Source organism: Citrus sinensis, chromosome 3 (genome assembly GCF_022201045.2).
Source record: "Citrus sinensis cultivar Valencia sweet orange chromosome 3, DVS_A1.0, whole genome shotgun sequence".
NCBI classification, from domain to species: Eukaryota; Viridiplantae; Streptophyta; class Magnoliopsida; order Sapindales; family Rutaceae; genus Citrus; species Citrus sinensis.
This window is the reverse complement of record NC_068558.1, coordinates 17246133-17258444: the sequence shown is the minus strand read 5'-3', so window position 1 is coordinate 17258444 and position 12312 is coordinate 17246133. Positions and strand designations below refer to the sequence as shown.

Sequence of the window (12312 nt, the reverse complement as noted above, 5' to 3'; positions counted from 1 at the left end):
AAAATACATATTCTTCGAGAATTTTAAGCATATAAGATTTTTTAAGTTATATTGAAATGTCACATTAGATCTTTGATGAGTTTAGTTGTCTTGATTTCTAAAATGTGATTAGTAGTTATGGAGCTTGGATAGTTGATAATATGTTCTTATAACTTTTGCATGCCAATTTGGTAAACAAATCAAAACCTCTTTGCGAAGAACAATTTTTAAAAATTCAACATGAACTTGGGATGAAAAAATTTATTAATATCTCTAATCATGTTATTAATACTATTAAAATTTATTTCTTGATGATTTTGATGATTGATGATTATATGTGTGTTGCTTGATGAATTGATGGTGTTGTTGGTTTGTTATAATTGTTTAAGCTTATATGGAAGTGTTTTTAACCATGTTGTGTATTTGAGGATTTGTTCATTTTTAAAGGGAGACTCTACCGAAAGTTTTGCTCACACAAAATGGGTAATATCTTCATTGAATTATTTTTGATGATCTTGTTTGGATTACATCTATCTATCTTTTCTTTTTTTATGATGAAGGAGGAGATAAATATGATATGTTTTTGGATAAAATCATTTTGGTTAAAATTTTAAATTGGCCATATATTTAGGGGGAGCATACAATATGATTTTGGATAATATGCATTTTGAACTTTTTTTGTTGTCCAAAGGGGGAGACAAAGTAATCTATCATTTCGATGTTGTTAAAAGGAGGAGAATTATATGCACTTTGAGTATTGTTTTAAAGATTGATATGTGATTATGGTGATGATTTTGATGATTTTGGGATATGATGATGATTTGATTACATGGTTATTTTATATGATAATTTTATGTTATGCGTTGTTGATTTGGTAATTGATGAAATAATGGTTCATAATCTTTTTATGGTTGATGGATTGTGTGATGATTTGTATATAGAGTTGGCTTATATCATGATTTATAATAATTTGGGAGTAATATTATTAAACTTTTATTTGAGGTGATGCTTGTTGTTAGGGGGAGATTCTGTCGAAATTTCTACTCAGACAACATGGGTAATAAATTTGCTACTTTTTTTTCTTTTTCACTATGTTTTCTTTTTGCGGATGAAGGGGAGACGAATACATGTTTTTAAATTTGTAAAAATTTGCTACTCTTTTTCTTTTTGGTACAACTTAAAAGTAAATTTTAACTCCCAAGTATAAGAGTGTCTTGTTGTATTATAACTCGGTGAGTCCGAGGTCGATCCACAGAGAAAAGATTTAATTAGTTTATTTTATTTTATCTAAAAATTGAAATTAAAATTTGAATATAAACAACTTAATTTAAATGAAACTATGAAATTGAACTAGTTAGGGTTATGGATCCACTCTTAGAAATAAATAAAACTTAATAAATTCTTTTTGCCAATTTTTTTTAGATTTATTACCCAAAAGATTAATTATACAAATTATTATTATTTTCCCTTTAAATTTATGATGGATTAAGTATTTATTGTGCCAAAATTTAATTTGTCTACAATAAGTCAAAATACCATTTCACCATGCCTTATATTAAGATCTTAAGAATTTATTGTGCCAAATTCATTTGTTTGTCTACAATAAATCAAATTTTCAAAATATAAAACATGTATAAAATTAAATAGAAAATAATTTAATTTTTAAAATTAAACATAGAATTTGATTAAATCATATTTATTTATTAAGAGTTTCACCTTCCCCTAACTTATTTTTTAGTTAAGCATAATTAAAATAAAAAGAAGTAGTAAAATTGAATTACTTATAATTAAAAGAAATAAAAACAACTAAAATTGGAAATAAAACTAATTTTATTAATGAAAATAATTATACAAAATATTAAAAACACACCTGGAAATCAAGATTACAAGGAGATGGAGAGAATTTGAGAAGAAGAGAGTTGTAGAGAGATCCTTAAAACATAAAAATGAGGCTCTATTTATAGAAAAATAAATTCATAATCCAGTGCTTTGCGGTCCATCATAGGCTTCATGCATGTGCTCCTCACAACCCTTAGATCAAGATCCAATGGCTGGTCAAACTTCAAAAGTCAACATCACACATGGCATCATTTGACTCGTCCGATTTACCCAAAGAACGGTTGAGATTTGGCGGGTTAATGGGTGGATCGGGTCGACCCGAATACAAAGATTCGGATCCTCCAACTTGCTTCACCAACCATTGCCACGTGGCACAATCATGGCCATTGAATCATGAACGGTTGAGATTTAGTCAAGATTGCCAGTTATCCCATGCACTTATATCTATTGTAAGCTCATTTCATCATCCAATCAGTGCTCGGTCAACAGGAAAAGTCAACTTTTTTTACACAAGCCCAATTTTAAGCCGATCTTGACTGATCTTAAGGTTTTCGGACCTCCGGAATCCAAATTTGACCTCCGTTTATTTGTTTGGAGCCTCGAAGTACGTGAAATTAATAATTTTCCTAATAAACACATAAAAATACACAAAATTAAATATATTTAAAACATAATTAATAATTCATAATATATTACATAAACACAAATATAAATTATAACATAAGCATAAAATAACATATTATCGCTTGATAATTAAACAATTTTTAATACTAATCACACCCCCCAACCAGCTTATTGCTAGCCCTCTAGCAATTAAAGCGTTATATTAAGATTTATAAAATTCACATGCAAGTTAATAGTTGTTCATCTATCCTCTAAATTACCAAATAAATGAACTCTCCCAAATTCCTTTACCACATTGATGTTCACTCATTATCCAGAATATCATCAAACCTTCTTTTGTGCTCAAGTAATTAACACAATACTTATGGGGCTTCATTAAAAGAAAAACAACATTTTCGTTCTAAAATTCATTAGAAATTATATCTTTAGGCAATAGATTATTCACACATTTTTTTTTATATTACATTTCTAACCCGTTTAGCGAGCTTTAGGTCAGTGACTCCCAGACCAGTTGGCCTTAGGGCACTAGGTGTTGAAGCACCCTTACGGACTTAATTACTCGGGTTTCTAATAAACAAACAATATATCTATTACCCATGTAGCGAGCTTTAGGCCAGTGACTCCCAGACCAGTTGACCTTAGGGCACTAGGTGTTGAAGCACCCCTATGGACTTAATTACTCGGGTTTCTAGATATAACAAAATTAAAAACATTTTTTTTTCTTTTTTCTTTTTTTTCTTTTTTTGATTTTTTTGATTTTTTGATTTTTTTTTTTGGAAATATACACTTTCTACTACCTTAGATACTATTCCTAATAAATCAAAAGAACTAAATGCTGTAAAATTTTAACTTACAACCCACTAGTATGTGTCATAATGTGTGTGTGAAGAATGATTCAATAATACCTGTTAAATGAGTAAACAATTAAATAACTTAATAACTAAGTGGAGAGTTCACAAATTTGAGTAATTCAAAGAAAAGGGAACAAAAACAACTTACTATGAATCTCAAAATCAAAATATAATACAACAAGACTATTAGGATGCGTCTCAAAAGTCGTGACTCTTTACACGGCCATCCTAGACAAAAAACAGTTTTTTTTTTGGTTTTTTTTTTTAACAAAGAAAAGAAAAGAGAAAAGAGAAATACAACACACATATTTAAAACATACGTCAATTATCCCCACCCCACGACCTAATCTAAACATTATCTTAACATTTTATAATTTTACAGATATGCAAAAAAATAAAAATAAATAAATAAATAAAAATAAAAGAGAATAATAAAAGAAGAAGAAGAAGAGATCTCACCTGAACTTGATGCAGAAGCTTAAAAGTAGATAACAAAGATGAAGAAAAAGTCAATTTTTTTTTTTTTTTAACAACACTCTTAAGATTAAGAAGATGCGTTTCTAGAGAGACTACATTCTCTATATCCTGCCATCTTCGACTCAAATTTGTCCTAAGTTAGTCTTTACAGAAAAAAAAATGTTTTTTTTTGTTTTTTTTTTTTGTAAACACATAACCAGGACCAAGACATTCCACAATTATCAACTATTCCCTCCCCCCAACCTGAAAAAGACATTGTCCTCAATGTTTTAAAAGGAAAGAGAAAGAGTGTAGAAGACATCACATGAACACTACAACAGAAAATATTTACAAACGAAGAGTTAAATCTAAATCGCACTTCTTATTACTGCTACTGTTACCGTTACCATCATTAGTCGACCAATTCAGTGCAACAGTCTGTGGATCTGGCTCTGGTGTATAAGCTTGTAAAAGATCAAGTAACTCATTAGCAGTAGAAGTAGAGATAAATAGTTTTTTTACAGAATGTGGAACAAAATGATTCTTTATTGCATGATTAATAAAAGTTAGCAAGCCGTCATAAAAATTATTAACATTTAACAAACCGATGGGTTTTTGATGAATGTTCAAGTGGGCCCAAGATGCAAATGTAATTAGTGCCTCAAAAGTTGCAAGATCTCCTGGCAAGAAAATAAAAGCATCAGCATGATTCATCATTTCAGATATTCTCTCTTGCATACTTGATACCACTAATTCTTCTCCAATTGGTGGGCCAGACATGCACACTAGCGGTTTCATGGGTTTTGGGATAATGCCGAGTACTTGGCTTCCTCTGGTAAAAACAGCTTCTGAGACAAGTCTTGATAACCCTCGTTCACCTCCTCCATATACAAGATGCAGTTTCCTCTCTGCTATGACACGACCAAGATCTACAGCTGCCTGAACGAACTCTTTGTACTTTCCATAGTGAAACCCAGAAAGCACACAAATGTTTTTGAATTGTTTACTCGAAGATGATGCCATTGGACTAATTTTTCAAAAACAAGTTGTGAGTGTTTGAAAAATGAGCTCATATTTAAAGATCTTGGTAACATAAATAATGAGAAACAGCTGTAAATGGGTTGGCAATATTTGTCAAATGACGAGTAAAGCTCGTGGCTCAATAATTCAAAAACAAACAGTAAAAAGAAAGTAATGATTAGAAAAAGCAAACAGTAAAAGAAAACCAAATATTTATTAAATACAAAATCACATCGTTAAATGCAATAATGCAAATGATAAAATAACAGTAAAGTAAAATAACAGTGAAGTGAAAGGATATTTACTGGTAGTTGTGATTGTGGCTCACATCTTCCTCTGGTTTTACGTCCAGTAACGGCTTGAACGCCCTCTATGGGTCGAGGATCGGCTTCCCATCCAGTTTTCTTATAAACTGGCAAACAGGGTCTTTTTGAGTCAGATTCCCAAGACTTAACTGTGCACTTTGTTTTTGGAATAGTATCCACAAATTGTAAATCTCACGTTGCACAATTCCGCTTCGATGCGTCTCAAGAGATCGTAAGATATCATCCAACGATTCTTTACTCATGCCATCTTTAACGAATTTAATTTTATCTTCACGAGTATCAGAAACCATTCCTAAAGATTTACAATCTGGTCGTTTGCAACCAAGTCTCACACAGTTATGACATTTTGAGCCAAGTCGTTTAGCTCTCCTTTTCTTAGCAAACGTACTTTTACCAAAACCAGGCATGTAAGAAATAAATTGACCAGAAAACTCACCTGCTAATCGGACCTTTGCTTCAATTAACCAACGAATGTCAGAAGGAATGCCATTGATCATTAACAAACGCAATCGTTCACAACGAGCTTTGTAAATTTTCTTGAGGGCATTCTGAGGGAGAGAAGGAAAATGCTTATGGAGTTTATGTTGTATTTCTTCCATGTTTGATTTTGGGGTTTCAGTTATTGTGGGAAACTGAAGATACCGACTTAAGAAGTCACGGAGTACCGTTATCCGCCATTTATACGGGAAAATAAATCAAAACACACCAAAATCAAATCTGCAAAATCAAATCAAGCGTGAAAGCGAGCAAAAAGAATCACACAATATAAAAGGAAAATGAACTTACATTCGTCCTCTCATTGAGTTAACCTCAAGCTCCATTTGAAATTCATATATGCCACTCTCTACTGTTCTGAGTTGTCCCTCTAGATCCTCAACATAGGACACGAATTCTGGTGGTTGCAGATCCCAAAGTGGATGTGATTTACAGCTTTGTATCAGGCCTCTTAAGTGAAATTTTATACGCCGAAATCTTTTAAGATGTGCGAACAGGTATTTTCTCATTGAGGTGCTCATGATGTAAAATGAAAATTGATGAGAGAATGTACAACTGTCAAACAAACACGCTTACACAAGAAAAACAATGTTAAAAAAAAAACTATGTACAGTGTATCAATCTAAGGAAAAAAAAAAGTCAAACAATAAAACGGTAAAATAATAGTAAAACAAAAAAAATCATTAAAAACTTAATCAAGAACTGGTGGGTCATCCAAATTAATTTCGGTGTCCTCGTCACGTGGGTGATGTTCCAGATATGGTTTTAATCTTTGACCATTAACTTTAAATGTGACACCATTATTTGGATTCTCAATTTCTATGGCCCCATATGAATATACATTTTTTACAACAAATGGGCCACTCCATTTTGACTTTAACTTTCCTGGAAATAAATGAAAACGAGAATTATAAAGCAACACTTTTTGACCAATCTCAAATGTTTTTCGAAAAATTCTTTTATCATGAAATGCTTTTGTTCTTGCCTTAATAATTCTTGAATTTTCATATGCATCATTCCTTAATTTCTCAAGTTCATTCAATTGCAATTTTCGCACATTACCAGCATCAACCAAATTTGAATTAAAAGCTTTAATAGCCCAAAGTGATTTATGTTCAAGTTCAACAGGTAAATGACAAGGTTTACCATAAATTAACCGATAGGGTGACATTTCTAATGATGTTTTAAATGCAGTGCGGTAAGCCCAAAGTGCATCATTAAGTCTAAGAGACCAATCTTTTCAGTTTGGGTTAACCGTTTTTTCCAAAATTTGTTTTATCTCCCTATTTGCTAATTCAACTTGACCATTTGTTTGAGGATGATAAGGGGTAGCAATTTTATGTGTAATTCCATATTTCTTCATTAAAGACTCAAATGACTTATTACAAAAATGCTTACCTCCATCATTGATAATGGCTCGAGGGATTCCAAATCGACTTAAAATGTTCTCTTAAAAATTTAATCACAGTTTTACTGTCATTATTTCGACAAGAAATTGCTTCAATCCATTTTGAGACATAATCAACTGCAACTAATATATATACAAATCCAAAAGATGATGGAAATGGACCCTTGAAATCAATTCCCCAACAGTCAAATATTTCAATTTCAAGTATGGGATTTAAGGGCATCATGTTTCTTTTTGTAATTGATCCCAATTTTTGACATTTTTCACAACTTTTGCAAAATTCATATGTGTCTTTAAACATGGTAGGCCAATAAAATCCACACTGCAAAATTTTAGCAGTAGTTTTTCTTGAAGAAAAGTGACCACCACATGCTTCAGAATGACAAAAATTAATGACACTACTTACCTCATTATCAGGAATACATCGCCGAAAAATTTGATCTGGGCAATATTTGAACAAATAAGGATCATCCCAATAAAATTTCTTTACTTCAACAAAAAATTTCTTCTTCTCTTGAGCATTCCATTGCAAAGCCATTTTACCTGTAACAAGAAAATTAACAATATTAGCATACCATGGCATTGAAGTAACAGAAAATAAAAATTTATCAGGGAAAGAATCATTTATGGGTGTTATATCATTGCAGAATTCGGATGTGAGTCTTGATAGATGATCAGCAACAACATTTTCAGCACCCTTTTTATCTTTGATGGTAAGGTCAAATTCTTGTAGTAACAAAATCCAACGAATTAATCTCGGTTTGGCATCCTGTTTACTCATCAAATATCTCACAGCAGCATGGTCAGTAAACACAATAGATTTAGAGCCAAGCAAATATGAACGGAATTTGTTTAATGCAAATACCACAGCAAGTAATTCTTTTTCAGTTGTAGAATAATTCATTTGAGCACTATCCAAAGTCTTGCTCGCATAATAAATCACAAAAGGCTTACCATCCCTTCTTTGTCCTAAAACAGCACCAACAGCAAAATCACTTGCATCACACATTAATTCAAATGGCAAAGACCAATCAGGAGATTGCATAATAGGTGCAGATGTTAAAAGACAAATTATTTTTTCAAAAGATTTTTGGCAATCATCATTCCATTCAAACGGTGCATCTTTTAATAAGAGGTTACAAAGTGGTTTAGATATGGCACTAAAGTTTTTTATAAACCTCCTATAAAATCCTGCATGTCCTAAAAAGGATCGCACATCTCTAACTGTTTTTGGTTATGGCAATTTAGATATGACTTCAATTTTTGCTTTGTCAACTTCAATTCCTTTAATAGAAACAACATGACCCAAAACAATTCCAGAAGTAACCATGTAGTGACATTTTTCCCAATTCAACACGAGTTCTTTTTCAACACATCTTTTTAAAACTTTCTCCAAATTATCAAGGCAATCATCAAAAGAATTCCCAAACACAGTCAAATCATCCATAAAGACCTCTAAACAATGTTCAACCATATCACAAAAAATGCTTAACATACATCTTTGAAATGTTGCAGGAGCATTACAAAGCCCGAATGGCATTCTTTTAAATGCAAATGTTCCAAAAGGACATGTGAATGTGGTCTTTTCTTGGTCCTCAAGTGCTATAGGAATTTGATAATAACTTGAATATCCATCTAAAAAACAGTAGTAGGGATGTCCTGCTACTCTTTCTAAGATTTGGTCAAGGAATGGTAATGGAAAATGATCTTTTCTAGTGGCTTCATTTAATTTTCTATAATCAATGCACATGCGCCAACTAGATGTAATTCGTGTTGGAATTAATTCTCCTTTTTCATTTTTAACAACAGTGATTCCAGATTTTTTTGGCACTACTTGTGTAGGACTTACCCACTTACTATCAGAAATAGGGTAGATAATTCCCACATCAAGTAATTTAAGGACTTCTGTTTTGACTACCTCTTTCATGTGTGGGTTTAATCTTCTTTGAGGTTGTTGACATGTTTTAGCATTTTCTTCCAAATTAATTCTATGTGTGCAGATTAAGGGATTAATGCCTTTAATATCATTTAAAGTCCATCCAATTGCCTTTTTATGCTTTTTAAGAACAGTTAGTAACTTACCTTCTTGGTCGCTTGTTAAAGTAGAAGAAATCACAACAGGATAAGTTTGTTCTTCTCCAAGAAAAGCATATTTCAATCCTTCAGGCAAAGGTTTCAATTCCATTTTAGGTGCTTCTTGTTGTTCTGTCTTTTCAATACTTCCAAGCTCCTCAAATTTTGGCTCGTCATCATAATTTTGCGAAGTCTGCATAGAATCAAGCAACGAATTTATATTAGAAATATCAAGTTCAAGTTGCTTATTTGACTCAATTGAATTAACTAAACAAACATTAGAAAGTTCAGAAAAATCCCTTTTTTGAATATTTTCCTCGATACAAGATTCAAACAATTCCTTTTGTTCATCAGTATCATCTTCATTCTCATTTTCTTCATTAGGTTGCCTGCACATGTTGAAAACATTCAATTCCAAAGTCATATTCCCAAAGGATAAATTCATTAAACCATTCCTACAATTAATCAAAGCATTAGCAGTTGCTAAAAATGGTCGACCTAAAATTACAGGAATTGGTTTGTAATTATTCACAACAGGTTCAGTTTCCAAGACAATAAAATCCACAGGATAAATAAATTTATCAACTTGTACTAAAACATCTTCCACTATTCCTTTTGGTACTTTAACGGATCTATCGGCAAGCAAAAGTGTAGTTGAAGTTGATTTTAACTCACCAAGATTAAGTTGAAGATAAACTGAATATGGAAGCAAATTAACACTAGCACCAAGATCTAGTAAAGCATGCTCAATTCTGTGGTTACCAATAATACAAGAAATGGTAGGACAACCAGGATCTTTATATTTCAACTTATTATTAGTAGACAGAATTGTACTTACCTGTTCGGCCATGAAAGCACTCTTTCTTACCTTCAATTTCCTCTTAACAGTGCACAAGTCCTTTAAAAATTTGGCATATGAAGGAACCTGCTTGATTGCATCTAATAGAGGAATGTTAACTTTCACTTGCTTAAAGATTTCATAAATTTCAGAAGAGTGGTTTGATTTCTTTGGTTTATTCAATGCATGCGGAAATGGTGGTTCAGGTGGAACACTAGTTATTTCTTCACTAGGTGTAAGTTCATTTAGTCCTTCCTTACCCTTTGAATTTTCATCATTTTCATAAGGTTCAGGCATAGGTCTATCAACAACCTTACCACTACGAAGAGTTATAACTGACTTGACTTGGTCTGTGGGTGGATTTTGTTGAATTTTAGGATTTGGTTGTGGTTGTGCTGGAAATTTTCCTTTTTCTTGAATGGTGAGTGCAGAAGCAATTTTAGCAAGAGTATCTTTCAAATCAGAAAAAGTTTGTGCATTTTGATTGTTAATAGCATCTTGCTTTCTGATGAATGAATGCATTGTGTCTTCCAAATTTTTCCAGGGTGGTGGAACATATGGTGTATAAGGCTGAGGATTTTGAAAATTTTGTGGAGGTGGTGCTTGTGAAGATTGTGCATTATTATTATTCCTCCAACTGAAATTCGGATGATTTTTCCAACCAGGATTATAAGTCTATGAATATGGGTTTGGTTTATTGAAAGTGTTAATGACATTAGCTTGATCATTTAGACATTCTTTAAGTGCAGGCAAAGTGGGACACTCTTGAGTGAAATGATCATTCGAATTACATATGTTACATGCAATTTCTTGAACAGATTTTACTTGATCACTCTTTTTATGCTCCAAAGCTTCAACTTTCCTAACTAGGGATGCAAATTTTGCTTGTAAATCATGATCTTCCCTAAGGTTATGGATTCCTCCACTAGATGGAGATGATTGTTGCTTATTTGTCAATTCAAAAGTTCCAACAGTATCCCAATGTTGTGCATTTTCAGCTAATTGGTCAAGGTAATCTAGTGCATCTTCAGAATTTTTATCCCTAAATTCACCATTACACATCATTTCAACAACCTGTCTACTTTGGGGTATTAAGCCTTCGTAGAAATAAGTGACCAATCGCCAAGTTTCAAAACCATGATGTGGGCATATGTTAAGCAACTCTTTAAACCTATCCCAACATTGGTATAATGTTTCTCCATTTTTTTGAGTGAAAGAAGTGATTTGCCTTTTAAAAGAATTTGTTCTATGAGGTGGAAAGAATTTTTTCAAAAACTGTTCTTGCATGTTATTCCAAGTTCTTACTGATCCAGATCTAAGGTTTTGTAGCCAAGTTTTAGCTTTATCTTTTAATGAAAAAGGAAAAAGCTTTAATCTAATTATGTTCATGCTACAATTTTGGTCCGTGTATGTATTACAAACTTCCTCAAAATCTCTTAGATGCAAGTACGGATTCTCAGATTCTAAACCATGAAATGTTGGTAAAAGTTGGATAATACCTGGTTTAAAATTGAATCGAGATGCTTCTGGAGGAAATACTATACACGACGGTGCTCCGGTTCTGGTTGGATTCATGTAGTCTCTCAGAGTCCTTGGTTGATTCTGATCATGCCCATGTTGAGATTGGTTGTCTCCCTGATCAATTTGAGGATTAAGTTCGCCCAAAACGTTTTCGCCTTCATTCTCATCCATGATTGGTGGTGGAGATTGGGATCTACGAATTAACCTGCCACTTGAAGATCGAGACCAACGTCTCATGCAAGGGTTATGTTATAAAGATAATATTTACACAAATTGATAATAAAATAAAATAAAAAATTAAATATGCAAATAATATAAGTGTACAAAAGAAAATTATATAACAATTTTGGTGGTTGAACCCACCAGTTAACAATAAATTAAGTATAAAATAAATGCAAAAGAAAGAAAAAGAAAAAAATGGTAGTTAAACCCACCAATAAAGCAAAAAATAAAATAAAATAAAATAAACGCAAAATAATAAAATAAATAAATAAAATGGTGGTTGAACCCACCAATAAAAAAAAATAAAGCAAAAACAAAATACAAAATTAAATAAATACTGAAAATAAAAATTAGGAGTTAGTAGTTAGTTTGGTGGTTGAACCCACCAATAAAGCAAAAATAAATAAATACGAAATTAAATAAATGCAGAAAATTAAATAACTGAAATTAAATAAAAGTTAGGAGTTAGCAGTTAGTAAGTTAAGAGTTAGTAATTAGAGTTAGTAGTTAAAGTTAGTTTGATCCAAAATAAGTCCAAATATGTCCAAATATGTCCAAAATATGTCCAAAGTATGTCCAAGTCTTAATTATTTTGAGGAATTTCGTCTAGGGATTCTATTGCAAATTATTTTTAATTTTATGGTCAAACTGTAATTTTTA

The 12312-nt window shown here is 31.9% G+C and overlaps 1 non-coding gene and 1 pseudogene across 1 annotated transcript; one reads left to right on the top strand and one right to left on the bottom strand.

Moving 5' to 3' along the window:
• Positions 1–3336: 3336 nt before the first annotated feature.
• LOC102631453 (uncharacterized) lies at positions 3337–11780 on the bottom strand (annotated as a pseudogene).
• Positions 11042–11150, top strand: LOC112496613 (small nucleolar RNA R71). The gene has a single exon (XR_003063137.2). It is a non-coding gene; the product is annotated as a small nucleolar RNA R71 (small nucleolar RNA).
• Positions 11781–12312: the final 532 nt, after the last annotated feature.